Source organism: Aristolochia californica, unplaced genomic scaffold, assembly GCF_029961685.1.
Source record: "Aristolochia californica isolate CCGP_79_NKW_82.1479 unplaced genomic scaffold, dmAriCali1.0.hap1 SCAF_1, whole genome shotgun sequence".
NCBI lineage: Eukaryota > Viridiplantae > Streptophyta > Magnoliopsida > Piperales > Aristolochiaceae > Aristolochia > Aristolochia californica.
This window is the reverse complement of record NW_027181770.1, coordinates 36,565,923-36,587,658: the sequence shown is the minus strand read 5'-3', so window position 1 is coordinate 36,587,658 and position 21,736 is coordinate 36,565,923.

Sequence of the window (21,736 nt, the reverse complement as noted above, 5' to 3'; positions counted from 1 at the left end):
TATGTAAAGAAAATTTATTCACACACCACAAATGAGCACAAAATTTTTGTTATCCAAGTTTGATCAATTCCACAAGTTCAACCCTAATAGATTTGAATTTTATAAGAAAGAGATTTCTTCTACACATGTTTTAAAAATAGATATGCATCCTTGAAACGTGTTAAAGATGCAAATGACCTATGTATCCAAACCTTTTAATGAGAATAACAAACGCCCATTAAATTCTCAAGTGAACGTGCAGTGGGATATTTACCCGAGTCGAACAAGCCATTATTTTGCCATTTTCAAAAAGCTGACCAAACAATTAATGATTAATGTAAAGTGATTTATCATGCGTAATGGGCTATATTTTTGTAATAAAAGACTTATGGATTGGGAATCAACACTCAGGAAAAAATTCCCTACCACACCCTTTTCTTGATTATTGCAAAACCTAATATATAAAAATTAAAAACAGTTCACAATCCCTAAAAATTAAAGGCACTATTTGGAATTAACTCTCTCTACATTTGTGAATTGTGCATTTCCGTTTTAGATTTGTACTTTCTCATAAATCAAAACTTTGAGTTATCACTCTTCCTTCATCCCGTAATCCAAAAAGGCAAATAGATCACAACAAAATGAAAATTTAAGAGTTTAAGTATGGAAAAAATTTAAAACAAAAAAAAAAATGTAAGTAAAGAAAGTTTATTAACACACCACAAATGAACACAAAAATTTTGTTATCCATGTTTGGGAAATTCCACCAGTTCAACCCTAATTGCTTGGAATTTTATAAGAAAAAGATTTCTTCTACACATGTTTTAAAAAAGGATATGCATGCTTCAAAAGTGTTAAATATGCAAATGACCTATGGATCCAAACAATTTAAAGAGAATAAAAAATACTCATTAAATTCTCATGTGAACGTGCGGTGGGATATTTACACGAGTAAAATTAGCCATTATTATGCCCATTTACCAAAAGCTGACTTAACAATCATTGATTAATGTAAAGTGATTTATCATGCATATCGGGCTATATTTTTGTAATAAATGACTTATGGATTTGGAGTCATTACTCAGTTAAAAATTCCCCTCCACCCCCTTTTTCCGATGATTGCAAAACCTAATAAATAAAAGCTAAAAAGAGTTTACAATCCCTAAAAATTACAGACACTCCTCTGAATTATCTCTCTCTACATTTGTGCATTGCACATTTCCTTTTGAGATGTATACTTTTTTCTTAAATAAAAACTTTGAGTTTTCGCTTTGCCTTCCCGTAAACAAAAAAGGCAAATAGATCACAACAAAATGTAAATTTTAGAATTTATGTATTGGAAAAATTTAAAACAACAACAAATTTAAGTAAAGAAAATTTATTCACACAACACAAATGAACAAAAAAGTTTTGTTATCAGAGTTTGGAAATTCCACTAGTTCAATCCTAATAGCTTGGTTTTATAAGAAAGAGATTTCTTCTACACAAGTTTTAAAAATGGATATGCATTCTTGAAACATATTAAAGATGCAAATGACATTTGGATCCAAACCTTTTAATGAGAATAACTAACGCTCATTAAATTCTCAAATGAACATGCGGTGGGAAATTAACCCGACTCAAACAAGCCATTATTTTGCCCATTTACAAAAAGCTGACCTTACAATCAAAGATGATTGTAAAGTGATTTATCATGCATAAGGGCCAAAATTTTTGTAACAAATGATTTATGGATTGTGAGACAATACTCAGTTAAAAATTGCCCGCCACCCCCTTTTCCCGATGATTGCAAAACCTAATATATAAAAACTAAAAAGATTTTACAATCCCTAAAAATTACAGATACTCTTTGGAATTATCTCTCTCTACATTTGTGCATTGTGCATTTCCATTTTAGATGTATACTTCTTTTCTTAAATCAAAACTTTGAGTTTTTGTTCACCCTTTTATACCGTAAAAAAAAAAAAAGGCAAATAGATCACAACAAAATGAAATTTTTAGAGTTTATGTATTGAAAAAATTTAAAAAAACGACAAATGTATGTAAAGAAAATTTATTCACACACCACAAATAAACACAAAAGTTTTGTTATCCAAGTTTGGGAAATTCCACTAGTTCAACCCTAATAGCTTGAAATTTTATGAGAAAGATATTTCTTCTACACATGTTTTAAAAATGGATAAGGACGCTTCGAACGTGTTAAAAATGCAAATGAACTATGGAAACAAACCTTTGAATGAGAATAACAACCGCTCATAAAATTTTCAAGTGAATGTGTTGTGGGATATTTGCCCGAGTCAATCAAGCCATTATTTTGCCCATTTACAAAAAGCTGACCAAACAATCATAGATGATTGTAAAGTGATTTATCGTGTATAACATGTTATATTTATGTTAGAAATGACTAATGGATTGGGAGACAACACTCAGTTAAAAATCCCTCGCATCCCCCTTTTCCCGACAATTTCACAACTTCCCTAAAAATTGCAGTCACTCTTTGGAATTATCTCTCTCTACATTTGTGCATTGTGCACTTCCATTTTAGATGTATGCTTTTTTCTTAAATCAAAACTTTGAGTTTTCGCTCTCCCTTCATCTCGTAAACAAAAAAGGCAAATAGATCACAACAAAATGAAAATTTTTTAGTTTAGGAATTGAAAAAATTTAAAACAACGACAAATGTAAGTGAAAAAAATTTATTCATACACCAAAAATGAACACAAAATTTTTGTTATCCATGTTTGGGAAATTCCACTAGTTCAACCCTAATAGCTTGGAATTTTATAAGAAGGAGATTTCTTCTACACATGTTTTAAAAATGGATATGCATGCTTTAAACTTGTAAAATATGCAAATGACCTATGGATACAAGCCTTTTAAAGAGAATAAGAAAGGCTCATTAAATTCTCAAGTGAACGTGCGATGGGATATTTACCCAAGTCAAACAAGCCATTATTTTGCCCATTCACAAAACCTTACCTAACAATCATAGATGATTGTAAAGTGATTTATCAAGCGTAACGGGCGATATTTTTTTCTAAGAAATGACTTATGGATTAGGATTTAATGACCAGTTAAAAATCCCCGCCTCCCCCTTTTCCCGACTATTGTAAAACCTAATATATAAAAACTAAAAAGAGTTTACAATCCCTAAAAATTAAAGACACTCTTAGGAATTATCTCTCTCAACATTTGTGCATTTGACTTTTCCATTTTAGATGTATACTTTTTTCTGAAATCAAAACTTTAAGTTTCCAAACATGTGTAGAACAGACCCGAGGAGAGCTCGAGAGAGTCTCCGTCGCGGCGAGTTTGACGCTGCCATTCTCTGCTTGCCAGGCAGAGAGGTGACCCGAGAGGGCTCCTCCGGCACCGATTCCGCATTCCGACCATCCTCCGACGTCGATTACCCATTTCTGAAGCTATTTCGACTCAGACCGAGACTCGAGAGAGCCGGTCAGAGGATTTCGGCTTCATTCCGTCGTCCGCCGGTCGTCACCTCCATTCGTCGGCTTCTATCCTTCTTCTATGGTGTCGTCTCTACCTCCGGCCACTCGCTCTTGCTACCTGAAGCCATAAATTTTGGGAAATTGCAGCACCCGTGAGAACGAGTCTGCTGCCCGAGCGAGAGGAAGGAGAAGGGGAGTAATCCGTCATTTTTGAATTAAATTTTTTCCATAGTTTGAACTTAGGTTTTGAATGTTTATTAAATGTAATTTGATAATTAATGTTTATTGAATAATTTTTTTCCCGATATTTGATTAAATTAAATAGTTAGGGTAGGATTATAATTTAGGTTGGATTTTGGTATTTTAATCTGATTTCTGTCTTTCACTCTATGCGCCCGAGAGGGGCTAGACGCAAGGATTGAGAAATCGGATCCGTGGTTACGTGGCGCTTGAGAGGCACGAATCACAGTAAAATCCAGAGTTGATAATTTTAGTACCATCACAATAGGAAATTGATTATCTGCATTCTATTGTAATCCGATCTCTGTCATTAACTCTAGGCGCCCGAGAGAGGCTAGACACCAGGATTGAGAATCCGGATTCGTGTTTACGTGGCGCTCGAGAGAGGCACGTATCAATGTAAAATCCAGAGTTGACGTTTCCTGTTGTGGAAGTAATTAACCAGATGATGGCTTGATAATTTAGGATATAATTAGTGTTTAGTTTAGATTAATTCATCATATTTGGTTAGGCTAGTTGACTGAAGAATACACAAAATTCAGTCCTCCCTGTGGATATGACCCTCACTTCCCACTAGATTACATGAACGATTCGTACGCTTGCGAGGTATAAAAGCCGATGTAATTAAATTCTGCATCAACGTTCTCTTGAGAATTTAGTGAGCGTTTGTTATTCTCTTGAAAATCGTTAGATCCATAGGTCATTTGCATCTTTAACATGTTTCAAGCATGCATATCCATTTTTAAAACATGTGTAGAAGAAATCTCTTTCTTATAAAATTCCAAACTATTGGGGTTGAACTAGTGGAATTTCCCAAACTTGGATAAAAAAACTTTTGTGTTCATTTGTTGTGTGTGAATAACTTTTCGTTACTTACATTTGTTATTGTTTAAAAATTTTTACATTCATAAACTCTAAAATTTTCATTTTGTTGTGATCTATTTACCTTTTTTTTATGGGATGAGGGGAGAACGAAAACTCAAAGTTTTGATTAAATAAAAAAGTCTACATCTAAAATGGAAATTCATAATGCACAAATGTTGAGAGAGATAATTCCAAAGAGTATTTGTAATTTTTAGGGATTGTAAGTTCTTTTTAGTTTTTATATCTCAGGTTTTGCAATCGTGGGGAAAAGGGGGAGGTGGGGGATTTTTTATTGAGTGTTGACTCCACATCCAGAAGTTATTTTTTACAAAAAGATAGCCCGTTACACAAGAGAAATCACTTTACAATCATCTATGATTGGTAGGTCAGCTTTCGGTAAATGGGCAAAATAATGGCATGTTCGACTTGGGTAAATATCCCACCACACGTTCACTTGAGTATTTCATGAGCGTTTATTATTTTCTACAAAAGCTTTGGATCCATAGATCATTTGCATCTTGAACAAGTTTCAAGCATGCATATCCATTTTTAAAACATGTGTAGAAAAAATCTCTTTCTTATAAAATTTCAAGTTATTAGGGTTGAACTAGAGGAATTTCCCAAACATGGATAACAAAAATTTTGTGTTCATTTGTAGTGTGTGAATAAATATTCATTACTTACATTGTTAATGTTTTAAATTTTTTTCCATACATAAACTCTAAAATTTTCATTTTGTTATGATCTATTTGCCTTTTTTGTTCACGGGATGAAGGTAGAGCGAAAACTCAAAGTTTTGTTTGAAGAAAAAAATGTACATATAAAATGGAAATGCACAATGCACAAATGAAGAGAGAGATAATTCCAAAGTGTGTATTTAATTTTTAGGGATTGCAATCTATTTTCAGTTTTTATATCTCTGGTTTTGCACTCGTCGGGAAAAGCGGGAGGCGGAGGATTTTTAACTGTGTGTTGACTCCCAAACCATAAGTCATTTCTTATAAAAATATTACCCATTACACAAGATAAATACTTTAGAATCATCTATGATTGTTAGGTCAGCTTTTTGTAAATGGGCGAAATAATGGCTTGTTTGACTCGGGTAAATATCCCACCGCACGTTCACTTGAGAATTTGAGGAGCGGTTTTTATTCTCTTGAAAATATTTGGATCCATAGGTAATTTCCATCTTGAACATGTTTTGAGCATGCATATCCCTTTTTAAAACAAGTTTAGAAGAAATCTCTTTCTTATAAAATTCCAAGTTGTTGGGGTTGAAGTAGTGGAATTTCAATAACTTGGATAAAAAAACTTTTGTGCTCATTTGAAGTGTGTGAATAAATTTTCTTTACTTACATTAGTTATTGTTTTAAATTTGTTCCATATATAAACTCTAAAATTTTTATTTTGTTGTGATCTATTTGCATTTTTTTTACGGGATGAAGGGAGAGCAAAAACTCAAAGTTTTTTATTTAAGAAAAAAGTTTACATGTAAAATGGTAATGCACAGTGTACAAATGTAGAGAGAGATAATTCCAATGAGTGTCTATAATTTTTAGCGATTGTAAGGTCTTGTTAGTTTTTATATCCAAGGTTTTGCAATCGTCGGGAAAAGTGGGAGGCGGGGATTTTTAACTTATTGTTGACTCCATATCCATAAGTCATTTCTTAAAAAATATAGACCATTACGCATGATAAATAACTTTGCAATCATCTCTGATTGTTAGGTTAGCTTTTTGTAAAAGGGCAAAATAATGGCTTGTTTGACTCGCGTAAATATCCCACTGCACTCGCTTGAGAATTTAATGAGCGTTTGTTATTCTCTTTAAAAGTTTTGGATCCATAGGTCATTTGCATCTTGAACATGTTTCAAGCATGCATATGCATTTTTAAAACATGTGTAGAAGAAACTTTTTCTTATAAAATTCTAAGCTATTGGAGTTGAACTAATGGAATTTCCAAAACTTGGATAACAAAACATTTGTGTTCATTTGTGGTGTGTGAATAAATTTACTTTCCTTACATTTTTTATTTTTTTATATTTTTCCCACACATAAACTCTAAAATTTTCATTTTGTTGTGATCTATTTTCCTTTGTTGTTTACGGGATGAAGGGAGGGTGAAAACTCAAATTTTTTATTTAAGAAAAAAGTTAACTTAAAAAATGGAAATGCACAATGCACAAATGTAGAGAGAGATAATTCCAAAGAGTGTCTGTAACTTTAAGGGATTGTATGCTCTTTTTAGTTTTTAAATCGCAGGTTTTACAATCGTCGGGAAAAGGGGGAGGCGAGGGATTTTTAACCTAGTATTGACTCCCAATCCTTAATTCATTTCATAAAAAAAATAGCCCGTTACACATGATAAATCACTTTACATTCATCTATGATTGTTAGGTTAACTTTTTCTAAATGGGCAAAATAATGGCTTGTTTGACTCGGATAAATATCCCACCACACGTTCATTTGAGAATTTAATGAGCGTTTGTTATTCTCTTTAAAAGCTTTGGATCCATAGGTCATTTGAATCTTTAACATGTTTCAAGCATGCATATCCATTTTTAAAACATGTGTAAAAGAAATCTCTTTCTTATAAAATTCCAAGCTATTAGAGTTGAACTAGTGGAATTTCCAAAACTTGGCTAACAAAACTTTTGTGTTCAATTGCCATGTGTAAATAAATTTTGTTTACTTACATTTGTTATTGTCTTAAATTTTTTCCATTCATAAACTCTAAAATTTTCATTTTGTTGTGATCTATTTGCCTTTTTTGTTTACAGGATGAAGGGAGAGAGAAAACTCGAAGTTTTGTTTTAAGAAAAAAGTGTACATCTAAAATGGAAATGCACAACGCACAAATGTAGACAGAGATAATTTTAAAGAGTGTCTGTAATTTTTAGGGACTGTAAGCTCTTTTTAGTTTTTATGTCCCTGGTTTTGCATTCGAGGGGAAAAGGGGGAGGAGGGGGTTTTTAACTGAGTGTTGACTCCCAATCCATAAGTCATTTCATACAAAATTATAGCCTGTTATGCATGATAAATCACTTTACAATCATCTATAATTGTTAAGTCAGCTCTTTGTAAATAGGGAAATAATGGCTTGTTTGACTCGAGTAAATATCCCATCGCACGTTCACTCTAGAATTTATGAGCATTTATTATTCTCGTGGAAAGCTTTGGATCCATAGGTCATTTGCATCTTGAACATGTTTCAAGCATGCATATCCATTTTTAAAAAAATTGTCGAAGAAATCTCTTTCTTATAAAATTCCAACCTATTAGGGTTGAACAAGTGGAATTTCCCAAACATGGATAACAAAAGTTTTATGTTCATTTGTGGTGTGTGAATAAATTTTCTTTACTTACATTTGTTATTGTTTTAATTTTTTTCCATACATTAACTCTAACTTTTCATTTTTTTGTGATCTATTTGCCTTTTTTGTGTACAGGATGAAGGGAGAGCGAAAACTCAAAGTTTTGAATTAATAAAAAAGTGTATATCTAAAATGTTAATGCACAATGCAAACCTGTAGAGAGAGATAATTCCAAAGAGTGTATGTAATTTTTAGGGATTGTAAGCTCTTTTTAGTTTTTATATCTCAAGTTCTACAATCATCGGGAAAAGGGGGAGGTGGGGGATTTTTAACAGAGCGTTGACGCCCAATCCATAAGTCATTTCTTTCAAAAATATAGCCCGGTACGCAATATAAATCACTTTACAATCATCTATGATTGTTAGGTCAGCTTTTTGTAAATGGGTAAAATAATGGCTTGTTCTACTTGGGTAAATATCCCACCGCACGTTCACTCGAGAATTTATTGAGCGTTTGTTATTCTCTTTAAAAGCTTTGGATCCATAGGTCATTTGCATCTTTAACCTGTTTCAAACTTGAAAATACATTTTTAAAACATTTGGAGAAGAAATCTCTTTCTTATAAAATTCCTAGAATTTTTGGTTGGACTAGTTGAATTTCCCAAACTTTGATCACAAAAATTTTGTGCTCATTTGTGGTGTGTGAATAAATTTTATTTACTTACATTTTTTATTGTTTTAAATTTTTTCCATACATAAACTCTAAAATTTTCATTTTGTTGTGATCTATTTGCCCTTTCTGTTTACAAGTTGAAGGGAGACTGACAATTCAAAGATTTTAATTAAGAAAAAAGTGTACATCTAAAATAGAAATGCACAATGCACAAATGTAGAGAGAGATAATACGAAAGAGTGTTTGTAATATTTAAGGATGGTAAGCTGTTTTTAGTTTTTTTTTATCTCAGGTTTCACTATCGTCAGGAAAAGGGAGAGGTGGGGGATCTTTAACTGAGTGTTGACTCCCAATCCTTAAGTAATTTCTTACATAAATATAGCCCGTTACGCATGATAAATCACTTTACAATCTTCTATGATTGTTAGGTTGGCTTTTTGTAAATGGGCAATATAATGGCTTGTTGGACTCGGGTAAATATGCCACCGCACATTCACTTGAGAATTTAATGAGCATTTTTTTATTCTCTTTAAAAGCTTTGGTTCCATAGGAAATTTGCATCTTTAACATGTTTCAAGCATGCATAACCATTTTTAAAACATGTGTAGAAGAAATCTCTTTCTTATAAAATTCCAAGCTATTAGGGTTGAACTAGTGAAATTTTCCAAACTTGGATAACAAAACTTTTGTGTTCATATCTTGTATGTGAATAAATTTTCTTTATTTAAATTTTTTATTTTTTATAATTTTTTCCATACATAAACTCTAATATTTTCATTTTGTTGTGATCTATTTGTTTTTTTTTTTACATGATGAAAGGAGAGCGAAAACTCTAAGTTTTTTATTTAACAAAGAAAAGGTACATCTAAAATAGAAATGCACATTGCAAAAATGTAATGATAGATAATTCCAAAGTGTGTCTATAACTTTAAGGGATTGTAAGCTCTTTTTAGTTTTTATATCTTAGGTTTTGCAATCGTCGGGAAAAGGGCGAGGAGGGGGATTTTTAACGGAGTGTTGACTCCATATTCATAAATCATTTCTTACAAAAATATAGCCCGTTACGCATGATAAATCACTTTACAATCATTTATGATTGTTAGGTCAGTTTTTTGTAAATGGTCAAAACAATGGCTTGTTTGACTCGAGTAAATATCCCACCGCACGTTCACTTGAGAATTTAATGAGCGTTTTTTCTTCTCTTTAAAAGCTTTCGATCCATAGGTCATTTGAATCTTTAACATGTTTCAATCATGCATATCCATTTTTAAAACATTTGTAGAAGAAATCTCTTTCTTATAAAATTTCAAGCTATTAGGGTTCAACTATTGGAATTACCCTAACTTCGATAACAAAACTTTTGTTTTCATTTGTGGTTTGTGAATAAATTTTATTTACTTACATATGTTATTGTTTTAAATTTTCCATACATAAACTTTAAAACTTTCATTTTGCTGTGATCTATTTGCCTTTTTTTTTACGGGATGAAGGTGAGCGAAAACTCATAGTTTTGATTTAAGAAAAAAGTGTAAATCTAAAATAGAAATGCACAATGCACAAATGTAGGGAGAGATAATTCCAAAGAGTGTCTGTACTTTTTAGGGATTGAAAGATCTTTTTAGCTTTAATATCTCAGGTTCTGCAATGGTAGAGAAAAGGGAGAGGCGGGGGATTTTTAACTGAGTGTTGATGCCCAATCCATAAGTCATTTATTTCAAAAAAATAGCTCGTTACGCATGATAAATCACTTTACAATCATCTATGATTGTTAGGTCAGCTTTTTGTAAATGGGCAAAATAATGGCTTGTTTGACTCAAGTAAATATCCCACCGCAGGTTCACATGAGAATTTAATGAGCGTTTGTTATTCTCTTTAAAAGATTTGGATCCATAGGTCATATGAATCTTTAACATGTTTTAAGTACGCAAATCCATTTTGAAAACATGTGTAGAAGAAATCTCTTTTTTATAAAATTCAAATCTATTAGGGTTGAACTAGTTGAATTTCCAAAACTTGGATAACAATACTTTTGTGTTCATGTGTGGTATGTGAATAATTTTTCTTTTCTTAAATTTTTTCCATACATAAACTCTTATACTTTCATTTTGTTGTGATCTATAAGTCTTTTTGTTTACGGGATGAAGGGAGAGCGAAAACTCAAAGTTTTGATTTAAGTAAAAAGTACATTTAAAATGGAAATGCACTATGCAAAAATGTAGAGAGAGATAATTCCAAAGAGTGTGTGTAATTTTTAGGGATTGTAAGTTCTTTTTAGTTTTTATGCGTCAAGTTTTGTAATCGTCGGGAAAAGTGGGAGGCAGGGAATTCTTAATTGAGTGTTGCCTCCCAAACCATTAGTCATTTCTTTAAAAAATATAGCTTGTTACGTATGATAAATCACTTTAAAATCATCTATGATTGTAAGGTCAAATTTTTGGAAATGGGCAAAATAATGGCTTGTTTGACTCGGGTAAATATCCCATTGTACGTTCACTTGAGAATTTAATGAGCGTTTGTCATTCTCATTAAAAGGTTTTGATCCTTAGGTCATTTGCACCTTTAACATGTTTCAAGCATGCATATCCATTTTTGAAACATGTGTAGAAGAAAACTCTTTCTTATAAAATTCCAAGCTATTAGGGTTGAACTGGTGGAATTTCCCTAACTTGGACAACAAAAATTTTGTGTTCATGTGTGGTCTGTGAATAAATTTTCTTTACTTACAATTTTTATTGTTTTGAATTTTTTCCATACCTAAACTCTAACATTTTCATTTTGTTGTGATCAATTTACCTTTTTTGTTTACTAGATGATGGGAGAGTGAAAACTCAAAGTTTTGATTTAAGAAAAATTTGTACATCTAAAATGGAAATGCACAATGCACAAATGTAGAGAGAGATAATTCGAAAGAGTGTCTGTAATTTTTAGGGATTGTAAGCTCTTTAAGATTTTATATTTCAGGTTTTGCAATTGTCGGGAAAAGGGGGATGCGGGGGATTTTTAATTGAGTTTTGACTCCCAATCCATAAGGCATTTCTTACAAAAATATTGCCCGTTACACATGATTAGTCACTTTACAATCATCTATGATTGTTAGGTGAGCTTTTTGTAAATTGGCAAAAAAATGGCTTTTTTGACCTGGGTAAATATCCCACCACACGTTCACTTGATAATTTAATGAGCATTTGTTATTCTCTTTAAAACCTATGGATCCGTAAGTCATTTGCATCTTTAACATGTTTCAAGTATGCATGTCCATTTTTAAAACTGTTGTGTTCATTTGTGGTGTGTACATAAATTTTATTTACTTACATTTTTTATTGTTTTAAATTTTTTCCATACATAAACTCTAAAATTTTTATTTTGTTGTGATCTATTTGCCTTTTTTGTTTATGGGATGAAGGGTGAGCGAAAACTCAAAGTTTTGATTTAAGAAAAAAATGTACATCTAAAATGGAAATGCACAATGTACAAATGTAGAGAGAGATAATTCCAAAGAGTGTATGTAATTTTTAGGGATTGAACGCTATTTTTAGTTTTTATATCTCAGGTTTTGCAATCATCGGGAAAAGGGGGAGGCGGGGAATTTTTAATTGAGTGTTGACTCCCAATCCATAAGTCATTTCTTACAAAAATATAGCCCGTTACACATGATTAATCACTATACAATCATCTATGATTGTTAGGTCAGCTTTTATTGAATTGGTAAAATAATGGCTTGTTTGACCCGGGTAAATATCCCACTGCATGTTCACTTGAGAATTTAATGAGCGTTTTTTATTCTCTTTATAAGCTTTGGAACCATAGGTCATTTGCATCTTTAACATGTTTCAAGCAAGCATATCCATTTTTAAAACATGTGTAGAAAAAATCTCTTTCTTATAGAATTCCAAGCTATTGGGGTTGAACTAGTGGAATTTCCAAAATTGGATAACAAAAATTTTGTGTTCATGTGTGGTATGTGAATAAAATTTTTTTCTTTATTTTTTTTATTTTAAATTGTTTCAACACATAAACTCTAATTTTTTTTTTTTTTGTGTTCTATTTGCCTTTTTTGCTTATTGGATATTGGGAGAGCAAAAACTCAAAAGTTTTGATTTAAGAAAAAAATGTACATCTATAATGGAAATGCACAATGCACAAATGTCGAGTGAGAAAATTCCAAAGAGTGACTTTAATTTTTAGGGATTGTAAGCTCTTTTTAGTTTTTATTGCTCAGGTTTTGCAATTGTCGGGAAAAGGGGGCGGCTGGAGATTTTTAACTGAGTGTGGAATCCCAATCCATAAGTCATTTCTTACAAAAATATAGCCCGCTACGCATGATAAATCACGTTACAGTCATCTATTAAATTTAAGTATACTTTTTGTATATGGGAAAAATAATGGCTTGTTTGCTCGGGTAAATATCCCACTTCACATTTGCTTCAGAATTTAAAGAGTATTTTTTAATCTCTTTAAAAGCTTTGGATCCATTGGTCATTTACATCATTAACATGTTTCAGGCATGGATATCCATTTTTAAAACTTGTGTAGAAGAAATCTCTTTCTTATAAAATTCCATGCTATTTGGGTCGAACTTGTGGAATTTCCCATACTTGGATAACAAAACTTTTGTGTTCGTTTATGGTGTGCAAATAAATTTCATTTACATACATTTTTTTATTTTTTTAAATTTTTTCCATACAAAACTCTAAAATTTCCTTTTAGTTGTGATCTATTTGCCTTTTTTGTTTACTGGATAAAGGGAGAGTGACAACTTAAAGTTTTGATTTACGAAAAAGTGTACATCTAAAATTGAAATGCACAATTCACAAATGTAGAGAGAGATAATTCCAAAGAGTGTCTATAATTTTCAGGGATTGTAAACTCTTTTTAGTTTTTATATCTCAGGGTCTGCAATCGTCGGGAAAAGGGGGAGGCAGGGGATTTTTAAATGAGTGGTTACTCCCAATCCATAATTCATTTCTTACAAAAATATACCCGTTACGCATGATAAATCATTTTATAGTCATCTATGATTGTTAGGTCAACTTATTGTAAATGGGTAAAATAATGGTTTGTTTGACTCGGGAAAATATCCCACCGCACGTTCACTTGAGAATTTAGAGTGCGTTTGTTATTCTCTTTAAAGGCTTTGGATCCATAGGTCATTTGCATCTTTACCATGTTTCAAACATGCATATCCATTTTTAAAATATGTGTAGAAGAAATCTCTCTCTTATAAAATTCCAAGTTATTACAGTTGAACTAGTGGAATTTCCCAAACTTGGATAACAAAACTTTTGTGTTCATTTCTGGTGTGTGAATAAATTTTCTTTACTTACATTTTTTATTGTTTTAAATTTGTTCCAGACATAAACTCTTAAATTTTCATTCTGTTGCTATTTGCCTTTTTTGATTACGGGATGAAGGGAGAGCGAAAACTTAATGTTTTGATTTAAGAAAAAAGTGTACATCTAAAATGGAAATGCCTAATGTTCAGATGTAGAGAGAGATAATTCCAAAGAGTTTCTATAATTTTTGGGGATTGTTAGCTCTTTCTAGTTTTTATATCTTTCGTTTTGCATTTGTTGGGAAAAGGGATAGGCGGGGGATTTTTCACTGAGTGTTGACTCTCAATCCATAAGTCATTTCTTAAAAAATATAGCCAGTTACGCATGATAAATCGCTTTACAGTCAACTATGATTGTTAGGTCAGCTTGTTGTCAATGGGAAAAATAATGGCTTGTTTGACTCGGGTAAATATCCCACCACACTTTTAGTTGAGAATTTAATGAGCGTTTGTTATTCTATTTAAAAGCTTTGCAGCCATAGGTCATTTGCATCTTTACCATGTTTCAAGCATGCATATCCATATTTAAAACATGTGTAGAAGAAGTCTCTCTCTTATAAAATTCCAAGCTATTAGGGTTGAACAGTGGAATTTCCCAAACTTGGATAAAAAGACTTTTGTGTTCATTTGTGGTGTGTAATAAATTTATTTACTTACATTTTTTATTGTTTTAAAATTTTCCCTTCTTAAACTCTAAAATTTTCACTTTATTGTGATCTATTTGCCTTTTTTGTTTACATGATGAAGGGAGAGCGAAAACTCAAAGTTTTGATTTCAGAAAAAATGGTACATATAAAAATGGAAATGCACAATGCAAAAATGTAGAGCAAAAATTCCAAAGAGTGTTTGTAAATTTTAGGGATTGTAAGCTCTTTTTAGTTTTTATATCTCAGGTTTTGCAAACGTCGAGAACAGGGGGACGCGGGGGATTTTTAACTCAGTGTTGACTCCCAATCCATAAGTCATTTCTTACAAAAATACTGTCTGTTACGTATTATTACTCACTTTACAGTCATCTATGATTGTTAGGTCAGATTTTTGTAAATGAGCTAAATAATTGCTTGTTTGACTCGGGTAAATATCCCACTGCACGTTTGCTTGAGAATTTAATGATCGTTTTTTATTCTCCTTAAAACATTTGGATCCATAGGTCATTTGCATTTTTAACATGTTTCAAGCATGCATTTCCATTTTTAAAACATGTGGAGAAGAAATTGCTTTCTTATAAAATTCCAAGCTATTAGGGTTGAACTAGTGGAATTTCCCAAACTTGGATAACAAAACTTTTGTTTTCATTTGTGGTGCGTGAATAAATTTTCATTACTAACATTTGTTATTGTTTAAATTTTTTCCATACATAAACTCTAAAATTTTTCATTTTGATGCGATCTATTTCCGTTTTTTGTTTACGGGATGAAGGGTGAGCGAAAACTCGAAGTTTTGATTTAAGAAAAAAGTATTCATCTAAAATGGGAATGCATAATGGATAAATGTGGAGAGAGATAATTCCAAAACAGAGTGTAATTTTTAGGGATTGTAAAACTCTTTTTAGTTTTTATATATTAGGTTTTGCAATTGTCAGGGAAAAGGGGGAGGCGGGGGATTTTTAACTGAGTGTTAACACCCAATCTATAAGTAATTTCTTACAAAAAAATACCCCATTATGCGTGATAAATCAATATACAATCATCTATGATTGTTAGGTCTGCTTTTTTAGGGATTTACTCCGAGCTCTTCAAATCCATTGAAGAGTACGAGAAGATGGTTGAAGCCAAGGTAGCTTGAAATTGAAAGAGTTTCATGTTATTTTTCTTCTTTATGCCTACTGATCACTTGGGAGGTCGAAAATAAAGAAAAGCTCCAATTACAACCGTGTATTTTCCCTAAAATTGATCTAATTGATCATTTTTAAATTTTCATATTTAGAAAGAATTTTAAAAAGGTGAACTCAAGTAGAGCAGAGGTTGATTGTACCCAACTTTTTTTTTAAAAATAATTCCTCAATTGAAAAGAATTTTATTACTACACTACTTTGAAAATATCATTAATTTAATTTTATCATCAAATTTGATTAAAAATCTCAAATAACACCAACTTGGATGCATAAAATATTAAATAGGAAATTAAATTTTAATTTATTTAATTTAAATTTGATGGTAAAAATAAAAATTGGGTACACATACATTTACATGAACTTAGGTCAAGATTCTTTTTTTCTATTCAGAAATTATCTAATTTTAACCCAAATTCAGAAACCATAAATTTGCATTACATACAAATAATCGAGATTACTTCATCTCATAATGACATCAGTCCTTGAAGAAGTGGGCATTGATGGTCTTTATATAGGGGAAAAGGTCCCTGTTAAATTTTTTAACCTGCTCCATCTACATGATTAAAATCAAAATAGAATTAGGTGGAACTCTCGTGTTAAGATCTTTTCTTCCTTTTCTTTTTCTTTTTTTAATGAGCTTCCATGTTTAAGTTCAAGAACTAGCCATCTTCAGAATTATATACAGGCACCCAAATGGGTAAACCTGTTATTACATGATCCGCAAGCCTCAGTGAACCTACAAAACTGTCTAAACGAAGGGTGCAACAGAATACCTGGCAAAGAGAACTACAACTCGCTAGATATGGCTCACTGTGAAATTAGACAGTCAAGTTCGGTAAGTGCTCCATGGTTTTCAGCTCCAGCGGTCAGGCTGATCGATCACACCATGTAATTACATTTGTAATGGATAAATGGGTCTGCTTTTTGTAATGGATAAATGTCAAGCTGTTATGGTTGAACTAGTGGAATTTCCCAAACTTGGATAACAAAACTTTTGTATTCATTTGTGGTGTGTGTATAAAATTTTTTTGCTTTCATTTGTTACTATTTAAAATTTTTCCAATACATAAACTCTAAAATTTTCTTTTCATTGTGATAGATTTTCCTTTTTTGTTTACGGGAAGAAGGGAGAGCGAAAAACTCAAACCTTTGATTTAAGCAAAAAGTTTACATCTAAAATGGAAATGCACAATGCACAAATGTAGAGAGAGTTAATTCCAAAGAGTGTCTGAAATTTTTAGGGATTGTAAGCTCTTTTTAGTTTTTATATCTCAGGTTTTGCAATCGACAGGAAAAGGGGGAGATGAAGGAGTTTTAACTGAGTGATGACTCCCAATCCATAAGTTATTTCTTGCAAAAAAAACATAGCCCGTTTACACATTATAAAACACTTTCCCGACAATTTCAAAACTTCCCTAAAAATTGCAGACACTCTTAGGAATTATCTCTCTCTACATATTTGCATTGTGCATTTCCATTTTAGATGTATACTTTTCTCTTAAATCCAAACTTTGAGTTTTCGCTCCCTTCATCCTGTAAACAAAAAAGGCAAATAGATCACAACAAAATAAAAAATTAAGAGTTTATGTATTGAAAAAAATTAAAACAACAACAAATGTAAGTAAAGAAAATTCATTCAGACACCACAAATGAACTCAAAAGTTTTGATATCCAAGTTTTGGAAATTCTACTTGTTCAATCCTAATAGCTTGGAATTTTATAAGAAAGAGATTTCTTCAATACATGTTTTAAAAATGGATATGCAAGCTTCAAACGTGATAAAGATGCAAATGACCTATGGATCCAAACCTTTTAAAGAGAATAATAAACCTTGATTAAATTCTCAAGTGAACATGCAGTGGGATATTTACCCGGGTCAAACAAGCCATTTTTGCCCATTTACAAAAAGCCGACCTAACAATCATACATAATTGTAAAGAGATTTATCTAACGTAACAAGCTCTCTTTTTTTAAGAAATGACTTATGGATTGGGAGTCAACATTCAGTTAAAATCCCCCCGCGTCCCCCTTTTCCCGACGAATGCAAAACCTAATATATAAAATTAAAAAGAGTTTACAAACCCTAAAAATTAAAGAAACTCCTTGAAATTATCTCATTCTACATTTGTGCACTGTGCATTTCCATTTTAGATGTATAGTTTTTTTTTTTAAATCAAAACTTTGAGTTTTCACTCTCCCTTCATCCCGCAAACAAAAAAGGCAAATAGATAAGACAAAATGAAAATTTTAGATTTTATATATAGAAAAAATTTAAAACAACAAGAAATATAAGTAAAGAAAATTTATTCACACACCACAAATGACCACAAAATTTTTGTTATCCAAGTTTGGGAAATTCCACTTGTTCAACCCTAATAGCTTGGAATTTTATAAGAAGAGATTTCTTCTACACATGTTTTAAAAATGGATATGCATTCTTAAAATGTGTTAAATATGCCAAAGACCTATGGATCTAAAGCTTTTAAAGAAAATATAAACGCTCATTACATTCTCTAGTAAACGTGCGGTGTTGAGTCAAACAAGCCATTATTTTGCCCATTTACAAAAAGTTGACCTAACAATCATAGAAATGACTTTTATCATGCATAATGGGCTATATTATTGTAAGAAATGACTTTTGGTTTGGGAGTCAACACTCAATTAAAAATCCCCCGCCTCCCCCTTTTCTCAATAATTGAAAACCCGAATATATAAAAACTAAAAAGAGTTTACAATCCCTAAAATTTACGGACAATCTTGGGAATTGTCTCTTTCTACATTTGTGCATTTTGGATTTCCATTTTAGATGTATACATTTTTCTTAAATCAAAACTATGAGTTTTTGCTCTTCCTTCTTCCCGTAACAAAAAAAGGCAAATAGATCACAACAAAATGAAACTTTTAGAGTTTATGTATACAAAAAATTTAAAACAAAAAAAAATGTATGTAAAGAAAATTTATTCACACACCACAAATGAGCACAAAATTTTTGTTATCCAAGTTTGGTCAGTTCCACAAGTTCAACCCTAATAGATTTCAATTTTATATGAAAGAGATTTCTTCTACACATGTTTTAAAAATAGATATGCATCCTTGAAACGTGTTAAAGATGCAAATGACCTATGTATCCAAACCTTTTAATGAGAATAACAAACGCCCATTAAATTCTCAAGTGAACGTGTAGTGGGATATTTACCCGAGTCGAACAAGCCATTATTTTGCCATTTTCAAAAAGCTGACCAAACAATTAATGATTAATGTAAAGTGATTTATCATGCGTAATGGGCTATATTTTTGTAATAAAAGACTTATGGATTGGGAATCAACACTCAGGAAAAAATTCCCTACCACACCCTTTTCTTGATTATTGCAAAACCTAACATATAAAAATTAAAAACAGTTCACAATCCCTAAAAATTAAAGGCACTATTTGGAATTAACTCTCTCTACATTTGTGAATTGTGCATTTCCGTTTTAGATTTGTACTTTCTCATAAATCAAAACTTTGAGTTATCGCTCTTCCTTCATCCCGTAATCCAAAAAGGCAAATAGATCACAACAAAATGAAAATTTAAGAGTTTAAGTATGGAAAAAATTTAAAACAAAAAAAAAATGTAAGTAAAGAAATTTTATTAACACACCACAAATGAACACAAAAATTTTGTTATCCATGTTTGGGAAATTCCACCAGTTCAACCCTAATTGCTTGGAATTTTATAAGAAAAAGATTTCTTCTACACATGTTTTAAAAAAGGATATGCATGCTTCAAAAGTGTTAAATATGCAAATGACCTATGGATCCAAACAATTTAAAGAGAATAAAAAATGCTCATTAAATTCTCATGTGAACGTGCGGTGGGATATTTACACGAGTAAAATTAGCCATTATTATGCCCATTTACCAAAAGCTGACTTAACAATCATTGATTAATGTAAAGTGATTTATCATGCATATCAGGCTATATTTTTGTAATAAATGACTTATGGATTTGGAGTCATTACTCAGTTAAAAATTCCCCTCCACCCCCTTTTTCCGATGATTGCAAAACCTAATAAATAAAAGCTAAAAAGAGTTTACAATCCCTAAAAATTACAGACACTCCTCTGAATTATCTCTCTCTACATTTGTGCATTGCACATTTCCTTTTGAGATGTATACTTTTTTCTTAAATCAAAACTTTGAGTTTTCGCTCTGCCTTCATCCCGTAAACAAAAAAGGCAAATAGATCACAACAAAATGTAAATTTTAGAATTTATGTATTGGAAAAATTTAAAACAACAACAAATTTAAGTAAAGAAAATTTATTCACACAACACAAATGAACACAAAAGTTTTGTTATCAGAGTTTGGAAATTCCACTAGTTCAATCCTAATAGCTTGATTTTATAAGAAAGAGATTTCTTCTACACAAGTTTTAAAAATGGATATGCATTCTTGAAACATATTAAAGATGCAAATGACATTTGGATCCAAACCTTTTAATGAGAATAACTAACGCTCATTAAATTCTCAAATGAACATGTGGTGGGAAATTAACCCGACTCAAACAAGCCATTATTTTGCCCATTTACAAAAAGCTGACCTTACAATCAAAGATGATTGTAAAGTGATTTATCATGCATAAGGGCCAAATTTTTTGTAACAAATGATTTATGGATTGTGAGACAATACTCAGTTAAAAATTGCCCGCCACCCCCTTTTCCCGATGATTGCAAAACCTAATATATAAAAACTAAAAAGATTTTACAATCCCTAAAAATTACAGATACTCTTTGGAATTATCTCTCTCTACATTTGTGCATTGTGCATTTCCATTTTAGATGTATACTTCTTTTCTTAAATCAAAACTTTGAGTTTTTGTTCACCCTTTTATACCGTAAAAAAAAAAGGCAAATAGATCACAACAAAATGAAATTTTTAGAGTTTATGTACTGAAAAAATTTAAAACAACGACAAATGTATGTAAAGAAAATTTATTCACACACCACAAATAAACACAAAAATTTTGTTATCCAAGTTTGGGAAATTCCACTAGTTCAACCCTAATAGCTTGGAATTTTATGAGAAAGATATTTCTTCTACACATGTTTTAAAAATGGATAAGGACGCTTCGAACGTGTTAAAAATGCAAATGAACTATGGAAACAAACCTTTGAATGAGAATAACAACCGCTCATAAAATTTTCAAGTGAATGTGTTGTGGGATATTTGCCCGAGTCAATCAAGCCATTATTTTGCCCATTTACAAAAAGCTGACCTAACAATCATAGATGATTGTAAAGTGATTTATCGTGTGTAACATGTTATATTTATGTTAGAAATGACTAATGGATTGGGAGACAACACTCAGTTAAAAATCCCTCGCATCCCCCTTTTCCCGACAATTTCAAAACTTCCCTAAAAATTGCAGACACTCTTTGGAATTATCTCTCTCTACATTTGTGCATTGTGCACTTCCATTTTAGATGTATGCTTTTTTCTTAAATCAAAACTTTGAGTTTTCGCTCTCCCTTCATCTCGTAAACAAAAAAGGCAAATAGATCACAACAAAATGAAAATTTTTTAGTTTAGGAATTGAAAAAATTTAAAACAACGACAAATGTAAGTGAAAAAAATTTATTCATACACCAAAAATGAACACAAAATTTTTGTTATCCATGTTTGGGAAATTCCACTAGTTCAACCCTAATAGCTTGGAATTTTATAAGAAGGAGATTTCTTCTACACATGTTTTAAAAATGGATATGCATGTTTCAAACGTGTTAAAGATACAAATGACCTATGGATCCAAACCTTTTAAAGTGAATAACAAAAGTTCACTAAATTATCAAGTGAACGTGCGGTGGGATATTTACCCGAATCAAACCAGCCATTATTTTGCCCATTTACAAAAAGCTGACCTTACAATCATAGATGATTGTAAAGTGATTTATCATCCATAACAGGCTATATTTTTGTAATAAATGACTTATGGATTGGGAGACAACATTCAGTAAAAAATTCCCCGCCTCCCCCTTTTCTCGACGATAGGAAAACCTAATATATAAAAACT